The 22433-nt window shown below is 51.7% G+C and overlaps 1 long non-coding RNA gene across 1 annotated transcript; it reads right to left on the reverse strand.

Annotated features, from left to right (window-relative positions):
* Nucleotides 1-16320: 16320 nt before the first annotated feature.
* LOC137429215 (uncharacterized) lies at nt 16321-18224 on the reverse strand. Its single transcript, XR_010984837.2, has 3 exons — nt 17967-18224; nt 16802-17024; nt 16321-16461 (listed from the first exon to the last, which is right to left on the reverse strand). It is a non-coding gene; the product is annotated as an uncharacterized LOC137429215 (long non-coding RNA).
* Between the last annotated feature and the right edge of the window lie 4209 nt (nt 18225-22433).

Below are 22433 nucleotides of genomic sequence, written 5' to 3' on the forward strand. Positions count from 1 at the left end.
ATGAACCGATTTTGTTCAAACTTGGCACAATCATGGTACATGATGGCATACAAGTACATTTCACTTTATTTTGCAATCTGATCAAAGATGGTCGACTGGTAGACTGGCGGCCCTTTTAGTTGTAAAAACCCAGTATTGAACATGTCCCTAACCATTTCCCTGACTGGCATGTACCGATCTTGTTCAAACTTTGCGCACAGATAACGAATGATGGCTTACATGTCACATGCACATCATTTATTTTCGAGATCAGATCCAAGATGGCCGACTGGCGGCTCTTTTAGTTGTAAAAACCCAGTATTGAACATGTCCCTAACCATTTCCCTGACTGGCATGTACCGATCTTGTTCAAACTTTGCGCACAGATAACGAATGATGGCTTACATATCACATGCACATCATTTATTTTCGAGATCAGATCCAAGATGGCCGACTGGCGGCTCTTTTAGTTGTAAAAACCCAGTATTGAACATGTCCCTAACCATTTCCCGGACTGGCATGTACCGATCTTGTTCAAACTTTGCGCACCGATAACGAATGATGGCTTACATGTCACATGCACATCATTTATTTTCGAGATCAGATCCAAGATGGCCGACTGGCGGCCATTTTGTTACTTAAACGTGTCCCCAACTATTTCTCGGAATGCATGGATCGATTTTGTTCACCACCCCCTCCAACCCACCACATGAGAGTATACATATGCAGAACATTTTGTTTTGTAATCTGACCAAAGATGGCCGACTGATGGCCTTTAAATCCTTACAGCAAACTTACTAAAACCACGGGGGCAATGACATTTTACGTCTTTTTCTTCTTGTTTTTCCAAGTTTTGTGAACTCTTGGAATCTTATTACATCGATTTAATAGTATGGTGATTACTGGTCCTCAAAGGTATCAATATGGCAGAAGCAATAGGTGTAGTTATTGTCAAACACCATCATATATAAAGATAATGAAAGATTTGATGATTGTCATTTTTTTCATGAGGCTCAATAACCTTTCAGATCCATGTTGGCTGGTGACCTTTTCCAACTCACTTCCTGTTGTGGTTGTTAGAAGCAGCGGGATAATTGCAATGAGCTCATTGTGGAGCTCAGCCTTATGGAGGAGTCAATAAAGCAAATCATTACAAATAGTGATGTTAATGAGAGCTCGAAACCCTCCTCCCACCACCACCACCACCACCCACATCATCCTTCCTCAGCAGGATTCCTGTCATTCATGCAGCCGGAACATGCTGTCCTAATGGTGCTGTAATTTACCAGCACATAGTGCTGGGTGACCTGCGTAGTATTACATTACAATCCATCATTGTCTGCATAATGAAGTTTCATCAGATACGATATTGGTCCCCTGATAGGTGTGATCGGGATGAAAGATCAGGTATCATCAAAAAGGTTTTTTTAACATGATGTAAAGGTGGTACTATTCCACCTTTGGCGGGCACATGAATGAAACTTCATCAATATAATTACAATTATCTGAATCGATTTAACATCCCTTCAGAAACTTTGTACTGAAGGAGCTGGGGCTCCCACGTCGATCGGAAGAATGGACGCGACAAAAAGCTGGAATTCATAAGAGTTGCTTTAATCAAACCAAACACTCAGGCACTCTGAAAAGCCCGTTTATCGGGCAGCAATATATATACATATTATCCCGGAGCGTTTGCCCAGGAAAGGCGAGAGGGGGCGTGGCCCAGCGTCCTGGCTGCGGCCTGGCAAGTTGAGCGCGGGCCTGCCCGGGCGTCCTGGACGAGCCCGGCATGGTGATCGCTCCGCGTCCTTGATAGGTGCAAGGCGATTGTGAAAACCCAGCGGTAGCCGCTACACACGTCCCCCCAGAATCGACTTGCACCGGCAGGGTCAATTTGAGGGGGGTCCTGATGACCCGGCCGAAGCGACCCCTGGCGGGTCGTGGGAGGGGGTCCGGTGTGGTGGTGGGTGGTCAAGTGGGGGGCACCGTGGACGGGGGGCGGCCTCGCCGCGGCGGAAGGGCCACCCGTGGTGGGTGGTCGACGTCCACGTGCGCCGGCTTGAGGCGGTCCACCGCAATCCGGTCCGACCTGCCGCCGATGTCGATGACGAACGACTTGTCGTCCCGTCGCAGCACCCGGAAGGGCCCGTCGTACGGCGGCCGGAGTGGCCCCCGATGTGCGTCGTGACGCACAAAACATACTCCGCTGTGCGAAGTGCTGGGGGGACGTAGGACTGGGGGTCACCGTGGTGGGATGTTGGCACGGGGGCAAACCGTCGGGCGGCCTCCTGGAGGTCCGAGCGCTGGTGAGCTGCGGACCAGGGACTGGTAGCGTCGGGCACGAATTTGCCCGGGACGCGTAGCGCCTAGCCATAGACCAGCTTGGCGGTGGATGCCTGGAGGTCCTCCTTGGGGGCCGTGCGGAGGCCCAAAAGGACCCACGGCAGCCGGTCGGTCCAACCGCCGTCTTGAAGGCCGGCCATGAGCGCGGCCTTCATGGAGCGATGGAATCGCTCGCACAACCCGTTTGCTTGGGGGTGGTAGGCCGTAGTACGGTGGAGCTTGACCCCCAGGTTGCGGGCGACCGCGCCCCACAGCTCGGAGGTGAACTGTGGTCCGCGGTCTGACGAGATGTCCGCCGGTGCGCCGAAGCGGGCGACCCAGGTGGCGATGAAAGCCTGCGCCACGTCGGCGGTGGTGGTGGAGACGAGGGGAACGGCCTCCGGCCACCTGGTGGTCCTGTCCACCATGGTGAGCAGGTGTGTGAACCCCCGTGACGGGGGCAGGGGGCCCACCAGATCCACGTTGACGTGGTCGAAACGTCGTTCGGGCACGGTGAAAGGTGCCAGCGGGGCCTGGGTGTGTTGGTGGACCTTGGCCCGTTGGCAGGCCGTGCAGGTGCTGGTCCAATCGCGGACGTCCCGACGAAGGCCGTGCCAGACGAATCGCGCCGACACCAGCTTCTGGGAAGCTTTCCGGCCCGGGTGGGAAAGGCCGTGGAGGGAGGCGAAGATGCGGCGTTGCCAGGTGACGGGCACGATGGGGCGAGGCTGGCCTTGGGAGACGTCGCAGAGCAGGACAGTGTCCGCGAAGGGGATGTCGGCCAGGCGGAGGCCCGTGTCCGCCGCCCGGAGGGCTTGCACCGTGGTGTCGGTGGTTTGGTCCGCCGCCATAAGCGCAAAGTCCACGTCCAGGTGGACCGCGTTCGCGCTGGCCCAGGAAAGACAGTCGGCCACGGCGTTGTTTTTGCCGGCGACGTGCCGGATGTCCGTGGTAAACTCCGACACGGCGGAGAGATGGTGCTGTTGGCGGGCCGACCACGGCTCCATGACCTTGGCCATGGCGTAAACCAACGGCTTGTGGTCGACGAACGCCGTGAAAGGTCGGCCCTCCAGGAGGTGGCGGAAATGGCGGACGGCCAGATGTAGACCGAGGAGCTCCCGGTCAAACGTGCTGTATTTGATCTCGTTCGGCCGGAGCTGCCGGCTGAAAAAAGCGAGTGGCTGCCAAACCCCGTTCACCCATTGCTCATGTACGGCACCCACCGCGTAGTCGGAGGCATCCGTGGTGAGGGCGATGGGAGCGTTGAGCACCGGGTGAGCGAGCAGTGTTGCGTCGGCGAGGGCCCGCTTTGAGCTTTGGAAGGCCGCATCCATTGCTGCGGACCAGGCGATGTCGTGCTTGGCCGGCTTGCCCCGGAGGGCTTCGTAGAGGGGCCGCATGAGTTGAGCAGCGCGGGGCACGAAGCGGTGATAAAAATTCACCATTCCCAGGAATTCCTGCAGGGCCTTTATGGTGCGGGGACGCGGGAACGTGGTGATGGCCTCGACCTTGGTTGGCAGCGGCACGGCCCCGTTCTTGGTGATGTGGTGGCCCAAAAAATCAACGGCCGTCGTGCCGAAGTGGCATTTGGCTGGGTTGACGATGAGGCCGTGCTCGCTGAGGCGCCCGAACAGTGTTCGGAGGTGGAGGAGGTGCTCCACCCGGGAAGTGCTGGCGAAAAGAATGTCGTCCAAGTAGACGAAAAGGAAGGTGAGGTCGCACAGAACGCCATCCATCAAGCGCTGGAACGCCTGAGCCGCGTTCTTGAGACCAAACGGCATCCGCAAGAATTCGAATAAGCCAAACGGCGTGATGACTGCCGTTTTAGGGACGTCGGCCGCCCTGACAGGTACCTGGTGATATCCCCGTATGAGATCAATTTTCGAAAAAATGACCCGTCCCGCCAGATGGGCGGAGAAGTCTTGGATATGCGGGATCGGGTACCTGTCGGGGGTGGTAGCGTCATTGAGACGGCGGTAGTCGCCACACGGGCGCCATCCACCCCCCAGCTTTGGCACGATGTGCAGTGGCGAGGCCCACGCGCTATCGGAGCGCCGCACGATGCCGAGGTGCTCCAACGCGTCGAATTCGGCCTTCGCCACGGCGAGCTTGGCTGGGTCGAGGCGGCGGGCCCTGGCGTAGACCGGCGGGCCCGTGGTTGGTATGTGGTGCTCGATCCCATGCCGTACTGCGACGGCCGAAAACGTCGGCCGCGTGAGGGCCGGGAACTCCGTGAGCAGGCGAGCAAACTCGTTCGCCGCCGGGACGGCGCATGCCAGCTCGGTCGGCGCGGAGCTGCTCAATGTGCATACCAGGGAGCTGAAGGTTTCGGCGTTGATTAAACGACGCCGTTGGACGTCCACCAGCAGTCCGTGTGCGCAGAGGAAGTCGGCGCCTAGCAGAGCCATGGGCACGTTTGCGGTTACAAACGTCCAAGCAAAGCGTTGGCCGCCGAAGCAGAGGGTGACGTTGCGCGGGCCGAAGGTGCGGATGGTCGATCCGTTGGCCGCAACCAAGGAGGGGCCGCAAACCGCGGACTGCCTGTCCTGGTCAGAGGCGGGTATGACACTCAGTTGGGCGCCGGTGTCGCACAGGAAGCGCCGTCCGGACGCCTTATCCGTGATGAACAGTAAGTTGCCCGTGTGGCCGGCGCTCATGGCTGGTAATGAACGCCGGCCCGGCCGTTTCCCGGCCTGCCGAAGGTGCACGGGGGTCAGCATGTCCGGGCCTTCTGTCCGAACCTGGCATGATAGTAACACCACGCTTGGTCAGGTGGAGGCCCCGGTCGTCGTGCTGGAGGTGGTCGGCTCGGTGTAGCGGCCGCCAATTGCGTCGGCAGTTCGGTCGTCGACCGTGCCGGGTGCTCGGGCGCCATGGGTGTTGCGTCGGACGGCGGTGGGTCCCATGTCGCCGCTGCGATGCGCTGACCTGCGGCGGAGATCTTGTCGGCTTCTCTGGCAAGGGCCCGGGGATCTGTGATCGTCGTGCTTGCCAGGGCGAGGCGTACCGGGTTAGGCAGCTGACGGAGGAACAGCTCCCGGAACAGGAATGCCGGAGAGTGCTCGCCGAGCAGTGAAAGCATGTAGTCCATTCGCTCGGAAGGGCGCGTGTCGCCGAGCTCGGGCAGGTCGAGCAGGCGCCGTGCGCGTTCCGCCGATGGGAGGGCGAAAGCGTCGAGGAGAAGCTTCTTAATCGCGCCGTATTTGTCAGCGGCTGGCGGGCTCTCGAGGAGGCTCAGGGCGCGGGCCGCGGTGGCCGAACCGAGCGCTGCTACCACATGGTGGAAGCGGGTGTCGTCGGCCGTGATGCCTCGCAGGGCGAACAGGGAATCCGCCTGTGCGAACCAAACCGCCGCATGAGCCTCCCAGAAGGTAGGCAGTTTAAGGGCGACTGCCGTGTCCATGTCGGTAGGTCACCAATGAAGGAGCTGGGGCTCCCACGTCGATCGGAAGAATGGACGCGACAAAAAGCTGGAATTCATCCGAGTTGCTTTAATCAAACCAAACACTCAGGCACTCTGAAAAGCCCGTTTATCGGGCAGCAATATATATACATATTATCCCGGAGCGTTTGCCCAGGAAAGGCGAGAGGGGGCGTGGCCCAGCGTCCTGGCTGCGTCCTGGCAAGTTGAGGGCGAGCCTGCCTGGGCATGCCCGGGCATGCCCGGGCGTCCCGACCGAGGCCTGGCAAGTTGAGCGCGGGCCTGCCCGGGCGTCCTGGACGAGCCCGGCATGGTGATCGCTCCGCGTCCTTGATAGGTGCAAGGCGATTGTGAAAACCCAGCGGTAGCCGCTACAGTACCTTTATTGGATTCCCGAGGCCGTTATAGATCAGATAGGTTTGCATGATGTATGTAATCATACAGTGCCTTCAGAAAGTATTCACACACCTTGACTTTTTCACATTTTGTTGTTAAAGCCGAAATTTAAAATGGATTAAATTGAGATTTTTTGTCACTGAACGACACATAAATCTCCATTATGTGAAATTGGAATTGTTACCCTGCGCTCGCAAAGCGAAAGGCAGGGTTAAGTATTCGGGTACGTACATACGTGCTGTAATGCCTCGAGCCACAAAATATACGTATGTATGTGCGAGTCTGCATTTCAGTAAAGTGTGTGCCGTGTCAGCATTTTAAAAATTCATTTTCTCGGCAACCGTTGGTCCGATTGACATGAAATTTTCACCATAGGAGGGCCGCCTGTAAAATATTTTTGTGAATTTTTATGACGTCACAGGTCACGTGGTTCTGGCACCATCTTGGAAAAGCCAAAACATTTTGCACCTCTATATATCAAAAACCGCTGCACAGAAATAATTTAGACAGGTCTCATTGCAAAGAAATCTCCATGCGGATAACGTATGTGAAATGATGACGTTGTAGCGGTTCCCGCTGAATGTACACAATCGCCTTGCACCTGCCAGGACGCGGCCAGGGCGCGATCGCCATGCCGGGCTCGTCCGGACGGGCCCAGACGCACCTCTCCTGGGCATGCCCGGACTCACTGTTCCCGGGCACGCCCGAACCTCCCGGGCACGCCCGGTCTCGTCTTTCCCGGGCATGCCCACTCTCGCCTTTCCAGGGCTCGCCCAGAGCGCCCGGGCATGCCCAGCCTCGACTTGCCAGGCCGCGTCCAGGACGCCCGGGCATGTCCAGACTCGCCTTTCCAGGGCTCGCCCAGAGCGTCCGGGCATGCCCGCTCTCGCCTTTCCAGGGCTCGCCCAGAGCGCTCAGGCACGCCCAGCCTCGACTTGCCAGGCCGCGTCCAGGACGCCCGGGCGTGTCCAGACTCGCCTTTCCAGGACTCGCCCTTGACACCCGGGCATGCCCGGTCTCGGTTTTCCCGGGCCCCGGCATAAATGTGTATATATATTGCTGCCCGATAAACGGGCTTGTGAGAATACCTGAGCTGTTTTGTTTCAATAAAGCAACTCGGACGAATTCCGTCTTTGGTCGCGTCAATTCTTTCGAGTCGCGTTGGAGCGCAGCTCCTTCACTGGTGACCTACCGACATGGACACGGCAGTGACTCTTAAACTGCCTACCTTCTGGGAGGCTCACGCGGCTGTTTGGTTCGCCCAGGCGGACTCCCAGTTCGCCCTGCGAGGCATCACCGCGGACGACACCCGCTTCCACCACGTCGTGGCAGCGCTCGGTTCCGCCACCGCGGCCCGCGCCCTGAGCCTCCTCGAGCACCCGCCGGCTGCTGACAAGTATGACGCGCTGAAGATGCTCCTCCTCGACGCTTTCGCCCTCTCACCGGCGGCACGCGCACGGCGCCTGCTCGACCTGCCCAAGCTCGGCGACACGCGCCCGTCCGAGCGCATGGACTATATGCTCTCGTTGCTCGGTGAGCACTCTCCGGATTTTCTGTTCCGCGAGCTGTTCCTTCGCCAGCTGCCTCACCCGGTACGCCTCGCCCTGGCTGGCACGTCGATCACCGATCCCCGCGCCCTCGCCAGGGAAGCCGATAAGATCTCCTCAGCGGGCCAACACATCGGCGCGGCTACCTGGAGCCTGCCGCCGTCCGAGGCGACGCCCACGATGCCCGAGCGCCCTGCGCGGTTGGAGGCCGAACTGCCGGTGCAACTGGCGGCCGCCACGCCGCGCCGACCGCTTCCGACACGACGGCCGGGGCCTCCACCTGACCAGGCGTGGTGTTATTACCACGCCAGGTTCGGACACAAGGCTCGGACGTGCCGACTCCCGTGCACTTTCGGCAAGTCGGGAAATGACCGGGCCGGCGTTCATTCCCAGCCATGAGCGCTGGCCACTCGGGCAACTTGCTTTTTATTCGGGACAAAGCGTCCGGGCGGCGTTTCCTTTGTGACACCGGCGCCCAACTGAGCATCATACCCGCCTCCGAGCAGGACAGGCGGGACGCCGTTTGCGGCCCCTCTTTGGTCGCTGCTAATGGCTCGGCCATACGCACTTTCGGCCCGCGCGACGTCACCCTCTGCTTCGGCAGCCAGCGCTTTCAGTGGACCTTTGTGACCGCCTGCGTCCCCATGGGTTTGCTGGGCGCCGACTTCCTCTGCGCGCACGGGCTGCTGGTCGACGTCAAATGACGTCGCCTTGTCAACGCCGAGACCTTCAGCTCCCTGGCGTGCACGATGAGCAGCGTCCGCGCCGACCGAACTGGCGTGCGCCCTCCCGACGGCGAACGAGTTCGCTCGCCTGCTCGCCGAATTCCCGGCCCTCACGCGGCCGACGTTTTCGGCCGTCGCAGTGCGGCATGGGATCGAGCACCACATACCCACTACGGGTCCGCCGGTCTACCCCAGGGCCCGCCGCATCGACCCGGCCAAGCTCGCCTTGGCAAAGGCCGAGTTCGACGCGTTAGAGCACCTCGGCATTGTGCGGCGCTCCAATAGCGCGTGGGCCTCACCACTGCACATCGTGCCAAAGCCGGGGGGCGGATGGCGCCCGTGTGGCGACTACCGCCGCCTCAACGACGCTACCACCCCCGACAGGTACCCGATCCCGCACATCCAGGACTTTTCCGCCCGTTTGGCGGGACGGGTCATATTTTCCAAAATTGACCTGATACGGGGATACCACCAGGTACCTGTCCGGGCGGCCGACGTCCCGAAGACGGCCGTCATCACACCGTTCGGCCTGTTCGAATTTTTGAGGATGCCGTTTGGCCTCAATAACGCGACCCAGGCGTTCCAGCGCTTAATGGACGGCGTGCTGCGCGACCTGCCATTTCTTTTCGTCTATCTGGACGACATCCTCGTCGCCAGCACGTCCCGCGCCGAGCACCTCCTCCACCTCCGAACACTGTTCGGTCGCCTCAGCGAGCACGGCTTAATTGTCAACCCGGCCAAATGCCACTTCGGCACGACGACCGTTGACTTTTTGGGCCACCGCATCACCAAGACCGGGGCCGTGCCGCTGCCGACCAAGGTCGAGGCCATCACCACGTTCCCGCGTCCCCGTTCCATCAAGGCCCTACAAGAGATCCTCGGCATGGTGAATTTTTATCACCGATTCGTGCCCCGCGCTGCTCAGCTCATGCGGCCCCTTTACGAGGCCCTCCGGGGCAAGCCGGCCAAGCATGACATCGTTTGGTCCGCGGCCATGGACGTGGCCTTCGCGAGCGCAAAATGGGCCCTCGCCGACGCAACGCTGCTGGCTCACCCGGTGCTCAACGCGCCCATCGCCCTTACTACGGACGCCTCCAACTACGCGGTGGGCGCCGTCCATGAACAATGGGTGGATGGGGTTTGGCAGCCACTCGCTTTTTTCAGCCGGCAACTCCGGCCGAACGAGTTAAAATACAGCACGTTCGACCGCGGGGTGCTCGGTCTATTCCTGGCCGTTCGCCATTTCCAACACCTCCTGGAGGGCCGCCCGTTCACGGCTTTCGTCGACCACAAGCCATTGGTCTACGCAATGGCCAAAGTCACGGAGCCGTGGTCGGCCCGCCAGCAGCGCCACCTCTCCGCCGTGTCGGAATTCACCACGGACATCCGGCACGTCGCCGGCAAAGACAACGCCGTGGCCGACTGTCTTTCTCGGGCCAGCGCGAACGCGGTCCACCTCGGCGTGGACTTCGCGCTCATGGCGGCCGACCAGACCACCGACACCTCGGTGCAGGCCCTCCGGGCGGCGGACACGGGCCTCCGCCTGGCCGACATCCCCTTCGCGGGCACCGTCCTGCTCTGCGACATCTCCCAGGGCCAGCCTCGCCCCATCGTGCCTGTTTCCTGGCAGCGCCGCATCTTCGCCTCCATCCACGGCCTTTCTCACCCGGGCCGGAAAGCTTCTCAGAAGCTGGTGTCGGCGCGTTTCGTCTGGCACGGCCTTCGACGGAACGTCCGCGACTGGGCCAACGCCTGCACGGCCTGCCAGCGGGCCAAGGTCCACCGCCACACCCAGGCCCTGCTAGCCCCTTTCACCATGCCTGCACGGCGTTTCGACCACGTCCACATGGACCTGGTGGGTCCCCTGCCCCCATCGCGGGGATTCACCCACCTGCTCACCATGGTGGACAGGACCACCAGGTGGCCGGAGGCCGTGCCCCTCACCTCCACCACCACCGCCGACGTGGCGCAGGTGTTCATCGCCACCTTGGTCGCGCGCTTCGGCGCACCGGCGGACATCTCGTCCGACCGCGGCTCACAGTTCACGTCCGAACTTTGGGGCACGGTCGCCCGCTCGTTGGGGGTCACGCTGCACCGCACCACGGCCTACCACCCCCAAGCCAACGGGTTGTGCGAGCGGTTTCACCGCTCCATGAAGGCCGCACTCATGGCCAGCCTTCAGGACGACGGTTGGACCGACCGGCTGCCGTGGGTCCTTTTGGGCCTCCGCACGGCCCCCAAGGAGGACCTCCGGGCGTCCGCCGCCGAGCTCGTCTACGGCCAGCCGCTCCGCGTCCCGGGCGAGTTCGTGCCCGATGCTACCAGTCCCTGGTCCGCCGCACACCAGCGCTCGGACCTCCAGGAGGTCGCCCGACGATTTGCCCCCGTGCCAACGTCCCGCCACGGTGGCCCCCAGTCCTACGTCCCCCCGGCGCTTCGCACAGCGGAGTACGTCTTTGTGCGTCATGACGCGCACCGGGGGCCACTCCGTCCGCCGTACGACAGGCCCTTCCGGGTCCTGCGACGGGGCGACAAGTCCTTCGTCATCGACGTCGGCGGCCGGTCGGACCGGATCTCTGTGGACCACCTCAAACCGGTGCACGTGGACGTCGACCGACCACCACGGTTGGCCCTTCCTCCACGGCGAGGCCGCTCCCCGTCCACAGTTCCCCCCGCTCGACCACCCACCACCAGATCGGACCCCCCCACCCCACGACCCTCCGGGGGTCGCTTCGGCCGGGTCATCCGGACCCCCCTTAAATTGACCCTGCCGGTGCAGGTCGATTCTGGAGGGGCGTGTGTCGCGGTTCCCGCTGAATGTACACAATCGCCTTGCACCTGCCAGGATGCGGCCAGGGCGCGATCGCCATGCCGGGCTCGTCCGGACGGGCCCAGACGCACCTCTCCTGGGCATGCCCGGACTCGCTGTTCCCGGGCACGCCCGAACCTCCCGGGCACGCCCGGTCTCGTCTTTCCCGGGCATGCCCGCTCTCGCCTTTCCAGGGCTCGCCCAGAGCGCCCGGGCATGCCCAGCCTCGACTTGCCAGGCCGCGTCCAGGACGCCCGGGCATGTCCAGACTTGCCTTTCCAGGGCTCGCCCAGAGCGTCCGGGCATGCCCGCTCTCGCCTTTCCAGGGCTCGCCCAGAGCGCTCGGGCACGCCCAGCCTCGACTTGCCAGGCCGCGTCCAGGACGCCCGGACATGTCCAGACTCGCCTTTCCAGGACTCGCCCTTGACACCCGGGCATGCCCGGTCTCGGTTTTCCCGGGCCCCGGCATAAATGTGTATATATATTGCTGCCCGATAAACGGGTTTGTGAGAATACCTGAGCTGTTTTGTTTCAATAAAGCAACTCGGACGAATTCCGTCTTTGGTCGCGTCAATTCTTTCGACTCGCGTTGGAGCGCAGCTCCTTCAACGTCATCGGTGCGCCGTTATGACTTCATAATTAGACAAGAAACTTTATCCGATCAGGATGAAATTTCTTGAGCATCTTCTCGGTATAAATTGATGCAGAAATAAAATTATAATGACGTCGTAGGTCACGGGGTTCGGCCGCCATATTGTTTTAAGTGAAAAGCCTGCAAAACCACTAAAATCCAATAATTTTCTCCAAAACTACTGAACAGATTGAGGCCGAACTTTGCAGGCGGAATGGCATACCCATGACGAATAAAAAAGTCAGCAAGCATGACGTCATGCATCACATGGTTTCGGAGTTATGACGTTTTTAAGCATAAACTTTTAAAACCTAGCTCCTCCCTCATTTTTGATCGTATCGAGGGGAAACTTCACAGATGTGTTCAGCATATCATTCTACTAAAACGACCTTTTGGAATTTGCGATAGGTCACGTGGTTTGGCAGATATAAATAAATGAATGAAAATATTTAAAAGTGTATAACTCTTGAACCGCTTCATTGATCGACGTAAAACTTTATATTCTAGTCGAGGTAATGAAGTGTAACAACTGTGGAAAATTTCAATATGAATGGATGTACGGTCTGGAAGCTAGAAGTTGTTATTGCGTGAAGAAGAAGTCTTCGAGAGTGGGCATGGAATTAATTATCACACTGCACATGACGAGCAGGCAAAGTACAGAGCGACATCACGGGGTCATTTTGACCTCAAATAAAATTCTGATTTCAGATTTGTCAATCGCTGAGGTATATTAACACACAACCAAAACGGATTTGGCGAAATTCCGACGATTTTTGACGAAAATATAACATTTGTGTCTGCATTTCAGTAAAGTAAAGAGTGTGCCATGTCAGCATTTTATTAATTGAAACGTGGCTCATTGTAAATAACTCCATATGGGGAATAAGTGTTGTTAACGATGACGTCATTGGTGCCATAATTATGACGTCATAATTCGACAGGGACAACGCTTAGTCTGATCAGTTTGAAATGTATTGAGCGTGATCTATGCAACAATTATATTAGAGAATATAAATTTATGATGTCATAGCTCACGTGGTCTGGCAGCCATATTGGATCAAAGAACAAAAATGTTCAAAATCAGAGTTGGCTCGCAACAAGTTGACTGTGCAGGGTAAGTATTCTATGAATACCATCTAGTGTTTTTCGAAGTTTTTACTTAAGAATTAAAAATTAAATACAGATATATCTAATTTTCATAAGTATTTAACCCCCTGAGTCGGTACTTCGTTGAAGCGCCTTTAGCAGCGATTGCACTTTGGGTCTTCTTGTGTTTGTCTCTATCAGCTTTGCACATCTGGATTTGGGGTTTTCTCCTATTCTTCTCCTATTCATGAGCAGATTTGCTCAAGCTCTGTCAAGTTGATGAGGAGCATCGGTCAACAGGAATCTTCAAGTCTTTCCACAGATTTATCAATGGGATTCAATTCTGGGCTTTGGCTGGGCCACTCAAGGACTTTCACGTTCTTGTTCTGAAGCCATTTCAGTGGTGCTTTTTGCTGTAAAGTATGCTTTGGGTCATTATCCTGTTGGAATGTAAATCTTCACTGCAGTCTAATATCTTTTTCACTCTGAAGCAGGGTTTCCTCAAAGGATTTGCCTTATTTTTCTGCATTAATTGTTCCCTCTATCCTTACAAGTCTCCCAGCCGCTGCCGCTGAAAAGCATTCCCATAGCAGGATGCTGCCACTACCATGCTTCATGGTAGGGATGGTGTTAAATGGGTCGTGAGCTGTGTTCGGTTTTTGTCAGACGTATCGCTTTGCATTCAGGCTAAATAGTTAAATTTTCGTCTCATCAGACCGCAGAAAATTTTGCCTCATTCTCTCCGAGTCTTTCACATGCCTTTTTGCAAACTCCAGGAGTGCTGTCATGTGCCCTTTTTCCTAGGAGTGGCTTCTGTCTAACCACTCTCCCATAAAGCCTCGATTTGTGAAGTGCTGCAGCGACTGTTGTCCTTCCAGCAGGTTCTCCTATCTTAGCCAAGGAACTCTGTAGTTCTGTCATTGTGGTCAATGGGTTATTGGTCACCTCTCTGACCAAGGTCCTTCTTGCCTGGTTGCTCAGTTTGGTTGGACGGCCAGCTCTAGGAAGAGTCTGGGTCATTCCATATTATTTCCATTTCTTAATGATGGAGCTCACAGTGCTCTTGGGAACTTGCAATACTCTATAAATTGTTTTATACCCTTCCCTGGATCTATGCCTCCTCACAATTCTATCTTGGAGTTCTATGGACAGTTCCTTGGACTCCATGGTAGAGTTTGTGCTCTGACATGTGTTACGGATTCGTCACTTCCGTTGTTGTGGTTTTCCTCCACTTGAAATATTTCTGATTCTATGTACTATTATTGTCTTCAAAAGGTTTATTGTTCATGAACTGTTTGCAAAGGATAAAAGCGTTAATGTTAAAAAGAGACAGGAAGCCGGATCGGGAGCCGGAAGAAGAGGAAGAGGAGGAGAGAAAAGGGCGGAGCGAATGAGTCGGACAAGAAACTAGAAAGCCGAGTTGCTCCGGGTTCTGAAGCGAACGTTGGCGAGCCAGAGTCACTAGCGAACTTTCGGGTTCCGGGAGAGGAATTCCTACGACGGAGTTGTCATCGCTGTGACCGGTCAACCTGCATGTCAGGTTTTGCGATCGATTCAGGAGAGAATCTTCACTGTGCCGTGCGCCACGAGACCGGGTCGTCGGCCATTTTGACTCGTGCAGCATTTGTGCTTTGCTCGCGGTTTCGTCTCTTCTCGACCATTTTCACCGCATCCAGACGTCGATCTGGGGCGTGTGTGTGACGTGGCTTTTTGAAGGTTAATTCGTCCATACCCGAGGGTGTGATCTCAGTCGCCTGTAGGGCGCCTTTGGATATCCCAGTCGCCTTGAGGGCGCCTTTGTACAGCTGTGGCTGTGGGACTGTATTTGCCATCCGAACGGGATTCTGGTCTCGATCGGACATCGTTCTGTCGATCGCTGGAGCGAAACAACTTTGGGCTTGAAGCCGGGAATAAGAGACTGGGGATGTTCGTGTTTCACTCACTTGGAGCACAGTGAGTTTTATATTACCAAAACTGATGGTACCATCATAGGACATGGATTGTACTATTGAATACTATTATGGTTGTACTGTTATTCTTGTGTGATCTTAATACAATATTTGTTTGTGAGTAACAATTGGGGTGGCTTCTCCATTGATCTTTGACATACAGAATAACACATTTTTCTGCCGTGACTCCTCTCGGGGCTCGGAGGTACACCGTGACCAGGGGGTCGGGGAGGAGCACGTAACACATGCACCGTCAACTCTGGGACCTTGTATAGAAAGGTGTCTTTCTTTCTAAATCATGTCCAATCAATTGAATTTGCCACAGGTGGACTCCAATCAAGTTGTTGAGGCATCTCAGGGATGATCAAAGGTAATTGACTGCACCTGAGCTCAATTTGGAGTGTCATAACAAAGGGGTTGAATACCTATTGGCTAAAGACATTTCAGCTTTTCATTTTTAATTATTTTGTAAAAAAATATCGAAAATAAAATTCCACTTTGACATTATGGGGTATTATGTGTAGATCAGTGACAAAAAAATCTCAGTTTAATCCATTTTAAATTCAGGCTGTGACACAACAAAATGTGAAAAAAGTCAAGGGGTGTGAATACTTTCTGAAGGCACTGTAACGTTTGGCCTTCATAGCCGAAGATGGCCATTCATGCATGACATTGGAACACCTGGGTATTGAATTTGGGTATACTGTAGGTTTGTGGGAACTGCCTACATAGGGACCACACTCTGAGATAGTAAGAGGTGTCTCCTGATGTCAAGGAAGCTGCAGTTTAGGGAAGGAATCTTTTCAGGGTGCTGGTGCACCTCACCGAGCTTTGGTTGAAAGACACCGTGAGATCTTTAACATCCACTAGCTAGCAGATGTGCCCCCAGTTTAAGTTCAATCTGAGGGTTGGTACACTCATTAATGCAAACTACTGCCTGAAAAACACTGACCTGATAGTTTTGCGTCAGGTCTGCGCAATCGAGTTCAAAGTCAAGTGCTATTTTCTCATCTTGCCGGACATCAGATGAAGCGTTCAACCCTTCACTCAATCTAACTAGAAAATTGGCAATTTATTCAGGGTACAAAGAGGTGATATTTAATACTTGTAATATATGGAACCTCAAAGTTACTGTTTTCATTCCTTTCTCTTAGAGTCCCTGTATATAGAGAGTTGTGTCAACTCAAATTTGGACGCCATTTTGTGTCTAAGTGTGTCGGATTAGATATACATGTACATTCGCGATATGGGGTGATATATTCTAAACCTGCTAAAAAAAAAATTACTACACATATTTAGTCTTATTATTACATACGGGTGATATTTGTTTTGTCAAAATCTCAGCTATTGCCGTGAAAAAGAGCTGTGTGGTGATATTAAAAGTGGTATGGCAATGCATATTACAAGCCAACACTGCATATAAGAGCTAACATTATAAGTAAGACAAACCAATGCTGTCGTTCTCTGAATTTTAATAACTTTTAGAAAGGAGTGTGGGTTTTTTATTTTTCTCCTCCAATCTCAGCAGCCGTTCTTCAATAGAATCACTAGTATCTTGGCCCTCTTGTGTATCAGTGTCCATAGGTTCACTCTCAGCTACAAAAGAGCACATATACAATGAATGGCCAACTGGAAAATTGGTATGTACAATTGCTCAGTATTCTGTAGATAAATGTTGTAATCGGGAAAGATAATTTTATACTTAACGTTAAATATAACACAATTTTTTTACAATTTAATTTTGCAAAATATTTAGAATAATGTAAAAAGAAAATGGCAACAGGAAGATAGTCATCATTATCTGAACGTACAATTATAGTTCAAAGAGCTATACAAATATAGACAAGCACATGCCTGTCATTTTGTAATCGTTTAAAATATGTCATTGATTGAACATGTCCTGCCATGATTTTGTAATAAATAAAACAATTCTTACATTGAGATTCATTTGAGGAGTCAATACGTTCATGAGTGGAGTAGGTGTGGTCGGACAAGTTTGGTAGATGTAGTCTCTCAGTTCTGGACGGTCCACGCTTCTTGGGGGAGTTGCACAGCTTCACGGGTTTCCGGTAGCTAAATATTGTTGGAACTGCAGAGCACTTCAACCTCTTTTTGTCATCAGCTCGCCCCCTCTCAAACTGATTCACATCGAAATGTTCCTGCAATCATACAATGAGTGTCCTTGATGTATTTATTTATTGAAATTTTTATTCTAACACAACACAGTTTAATTTTAATGAGCTGTCATGTACTAGTACTTCCACAACAGAAAATCACATGGACAATCTTCCGGAAGATGGCCAGACAAATCGCTAGCTCTATCGACCACATGTATATTGATATCAAACAGGGATAACAGCTTTTGAAAGTTGAGCCAGTTTTAAATGTGGGTACACAAATACACCTGTTTTACTGCATTAATCACCTAGAAATATTGTATGTTTTGGGAACGATAGCTGTCACCAGGTTAAATATATAGGGATTGTCCAATGTGCAAAATCTTCCATCGCTACAATTTGGCCATAAATCCCGGGGTGGGAAATATTTGAGCAAATATGCCACAAGACGCATGAGCACTGTACAAAGCAAACAATAACTCGTCAAATTTTGGACGTATGGATGGCTGCACAACCCGCAAAAAAATTGAGCAGGTCCCCCCCTAAAATTGCTTTTATGATTGCCGATTAGGCTAAAGATTTTAAACCAAAAAAATAACTTGCCTCGGAATAAGTTTTGAATGGACGGACAGACAACTGAAAACAAAACGGACCATGGGTTTCCCACCCCTATAAAATCAAAATTAATTCCCTCTGAAAAAGTACAGTGACATTGCCCGCAGACTACCCAACCGCAGACCAGGCAATGTCACTGTACCGGGACATTTCATCAATCAATGACAATATGCGGTCCGCTAGGACTACCCGAAAAAAATTGAGCAGGGTTCTTCCCACGGAAATGCTTTTTTGGTCAGCTCCTTGAAGATTATAAACAAACACAAATCACTTCCCTTTAAAAGGGTTTTCAACGGACAGACAACCAAAAAAAAAACCGAGCAGATAGAATTGCTTTTGAACATCGATCATCAAGCGGCGTGGGCCTACCTGGCAGAGTCTCGAGGAGTCGATCGCTTTCCAGCTCTTTCGTCTGACTTTCGCTTCCCAAATTTGTCTTCTGACTTTATCACTTGGAAATCTATACATCTTATATTTCCCAGATTGGTTTGAACAACCAAAAGCAGAACAACCAGTCATTTTGTTTGGCAATAAACAACATTCCCGTACCAAGCTGACGTTCACGCACGGTGAAGTTAGACACAAAATGGCGCCACGAAATCACGTGACCAGAAATCTCGGGTCAGCGCATGGCGCAACTCTCTTTATACAGGGACTCTACTTTCTCTCTTTCCCCCTTATTAGTCCCCTACCGGTGTACACCGGAGGGGACTATAGGTTTGCACGCCGTCCCTCCATAGTCCGTATGTCCGTCTGTCAGTCCGTCAGTCCGTCACGCAAAGAACAGTTTTTCGGACTTTTTTTCTAAACGCTTAATGCTAAAGATTTCAAACTTGGCACATGGTTTCCTCATGATACGTTACAGATCAAGTTCGAACTTACCGACGTTTCGATCATTTTTGACAAAGTTAATGCACTTTGATCTTTGGGAATTCTGATAATTCTGATGATCCTTAACTCAGTGCCATTTTAAGTTTTAATTTCTTTTAAAAACCATTTTCTCTGCAATAATAGGACCGATTGAGATCAAATTTTCACCGTAGGGGGGACTCGGTCTGTAGAATATTTTAATGGTAATTATGACGTCATAGGTCACGTGGTTCGGCCGCCATATTGCTTTTCGGGAAAACACGAAAACCCCTTTTTCTCTGCAACGGCTGAACAGATCGAGGCCAAGCTTTGCAGGCAGAATCGCATACCCATGACGAACAAAAAAGTCAGCGAGCATGACGTCATGCATCACATGGTTTCAGAGTTATGACATTTTTAAGCATGAACCTTTAAAACCGAGCCCCTCCCTCATTTTTGATCCAATCGAGGGGAAACTTCACAGATCTGTTCAGCATTTCAGTCTACTAAAATGACCTTTTGGAATTTGCGATAGGGCACGTGGTTTGGCAGATATCGTTAGTTAAACGAAAATATTACAAAAAAAATATGGATATCTCTTGAATCGCTAGTTCCTCAGACCGTGAGTTGGTAATTATATAAATCGCACAGTGCAATACGTGCAGGAACGACCTTGCGGGGTTATCAACGAGGCGAGGCGTGACACACATGTGTCTCAGCATACCTCAGATCAATTTTGAAAACCAGCATCAACCGTGCATAAATTTGCATATTCGATCATTTTTGACAAAGTTATGGCATTTTGAACTTTGGTAGGGAACATGTATTGCAGCGCAATACTCAGAATGCTTGTTCCCTTTTGTTCATTTCCTTGTTTGTGTTGCAGTGCTGCCACAATGCCACTTCATAGTTTTGTTTACCCTCCATCACTTCGTTCTTACCTGAGCCTTGAGCTTGTATCGAGAGAAATCTATGTATATACATGTTTTGCAAAAATAACTTCTTCAATCGACTGTTACTGCACTATCACATCATCACATGCAGGGTATGATGGCACGAAAAATGATACAATGAGCCACAAACACTAGACTTATGGCAAAAGCTGGAAAATGGGATGTAAAATTGCTTCGTGCTAAGGATGGAAGGCTTGCAAGTTTCCCCAATGTCAGCAAATAACTGATGTGACCCTTGAACCTCTTCCCATTCAGCACTGGATTTACGACTGCAGAGGTCCCTGGGCAGTGACTGACGGGACATCCCATGATGCCATCACAATATTTCTCATTTCTCCCAACCTACTAACATCTTGGACTTCAGCACAACACATTTGGAACACAAATCTGCGTCATATAACAATTGTATTGAGTATTTCAGAATGTATGCCTGCAGATGCAGAAACGACATCCAACTGATCAAGAGCATTACAGAGACAACTGACACAAGAACACGACACGTATTACGGTGTACATTTGACGAAAGCAACAGCTATCACATAGTCAATTTGACTCGATCAAGTAAAATATCAGGCATCTTGCGAGCCTTCCGACTAGAAAAGTCATCGATGAGCTCGCCGAAGTCTACCTCATGCAAAAAATGTCATATTAGTCAGGTTCACTATATTTTTTCGTTCAATTTTTTTGGAGATTAGCAAAACTATACATTTTTGGAATATTCAGAGCATGAGGAATCCAAAAGTTAATGTTGGCATTTGCGTAGACACCTTTACGAAAATGACCCTCAGGACAGTGATGAAGATCTGTCAAAGCATATTCCTGAACGGTGTAGACCTAGTAGATCCTGTGTATAGGACTTGTAGTTCAATCTGATACTAACAAGGCTGCTTTCTTGCTTTATAAACCCATACCTATAACTTCAAAGGACTTGCAATATCATGTATTATGTAATACAGTTATATCACAAATATAAAGACAATGGTTTTCAATTACCTTTGTTTGTTGCTTTTCTATAATCCTGAGCACTATTTTGAGGCCTTTATTGGATTCCTTGACCCAGAAAACATAGGATTAGCATATTTAATTAAGTTTCTAGGTTGACTCGAAGCCGAGATAGCGCAAAATATGTATTTTATGGCGGCCATTTTGAAAATCCAAAATGGCGGCCGTGCAGGTGTTTGTGCAAATGCCAACATTGATTTTCGGATTCTCCATGCTCTGATGATTCCAAAATGTACAGGTTTGCTAATCCCAAATTTTTGAACGAAATTATATTTGTTAACATCGTGAACCTGACTATTTTCTATGCTCGTCAGTGTGTGTGTGTGAGCCGTTCCTGCGTCATGATTGTGCGAAGCCTATTGTTGAGTGGTTCATTTTCGAAAAAGAATGTTCAGCACTGCAGTTGTTGACCATCAGCACGAGATACGTACGATGTGCTATTTCTGCATTAGGAAATGCATCCTTAACACACACAGCAAGTATCAACTTATACGGGAGGTGTTCTCTACCTATATCAGGTTCTTTTTACGGTTTGGTTTTGCTTTGTTTTCCCATTAAGCGAGGTACTAGAGCAGCTGTTACATTGTCCCTTTAACACGATAAAAAACGTTTTTTTCAAAACAGTTTTGTGGAGGAACCGGGCAGCCGCCCGATCTGCCCTGCCCTAAATCTGGCACGGCTTCCATCACCTCCTCCCTCCTGGTTACCTGTTCAGTAATGTCTGCACCCGATGGGTGTCACAAGGAGCGATTGGACGTCTGTTTGAGTGTTTCACATCCACGTTTGAATGTTTTCACATTGTTACCTCCAAAGGTTTGTGGAGGTTATTAAAATGGAGGTTTTCTGTCCGTTTGTCTGTCCGTTTGTTTGTTTGTGAACAAAATATCTCAAAAAGTTGTGGACGGATTCGGACGAAATTTGGCAGAGATGTAGCTTATGTGACAAGGACGAAATGATTAGATTTTGGTGAAGATCCGGATTCGGATCCGGCTACTAGAATTTTAAAGTGATTCTTCACCTTTGGGAGATAAAGCCAAAAACGATACATAGCAGGATATCTCAAAAAGTTGTGGACGGATTTGGACGAAACTTGGTGGACCGGTTGGGTGTCCGACAAGGACGATTCCATTCGATTTTGGTGAAGATCTGAATATGGATTCGGATATGAGAATTATTTAATTTTTTTAAGTGCTGCTTTTCACCATTGAGTGACATGGCCAACCAGGCGGAGGTATGATCTCTCCTGTGCCGTTCTAGTTTCTCATAGGTATTGCTTATTTTGATTCCTAAAATTGAATCAATATCTTCGCTCCTTCCCCTCGCATCACCAGGTCACACATCTCCCTAAGTCAAGGTTCGATTCTCACCTTCATTCCTTCACCAAACTTTTCTCTCATCTGTGGCACAAAGTCATTGTATCCGTTGTTCCTTCCGGTCTTTCATTATCGCTGTCCATCGTTACTTCAAGGATTCTCCTATACCCATTGCCAATCTTTTCTACTCCCGATAGAGATAGACCCTATGAGTTATTTTCCTCAATCCTATCATATTGTCATATATTTATCTTTTTTTATCCACCTCTCCCTTCTGTCTCCTCTGTCAGTCCGTCAATTGACTGCCCTCTCTCGTTTAGCTCTTCTTTGAGCCTTGACCTCTGTTTTTTCCAATATGTTGCCGCAACGTGGTAGAATCACACAGACCTCACTTAAACCCACAATCGTTTCCACTGGTGGCTGTCATTGTGGCCCTATTAGAAAAAAAACCTCTGATAATCCTTTGTCACCAGCAGGCTTGTGGGCCAGACAAGTGAAGGCTCCCATTTGTCTGGTTAGGGAGACACTCATGTGATCCCACAGTAAGCACAAGAGGCATATGATCACAGCCTTTTGCCAACAGCAAACTGCGCTCAGTTGGAAGTGGTGCACAACTGACTGCAGGAAGCTTCCAACAACCGGGTCATTAAGCCTGTAAAAAATGTTTGGAGCATCAAACATCCTCCACTTGAACATTTACCATGCAGCCATTTCTGATG

The sequence above is a fragment of the Myxine glutinosa genome, chromosome 6 (genome assembly GCF_964187855.1).
Source record: "Myxine glutinosa chromosome 6, kmMyxGlut1.1, whole genome shotgun sequence".
Lineage (NCBI taxonomy): Eukaryota > Metazoa > Chordata > Myxini > Myxiniformes > Myxinidae > Myxine > Myxine glutinosa.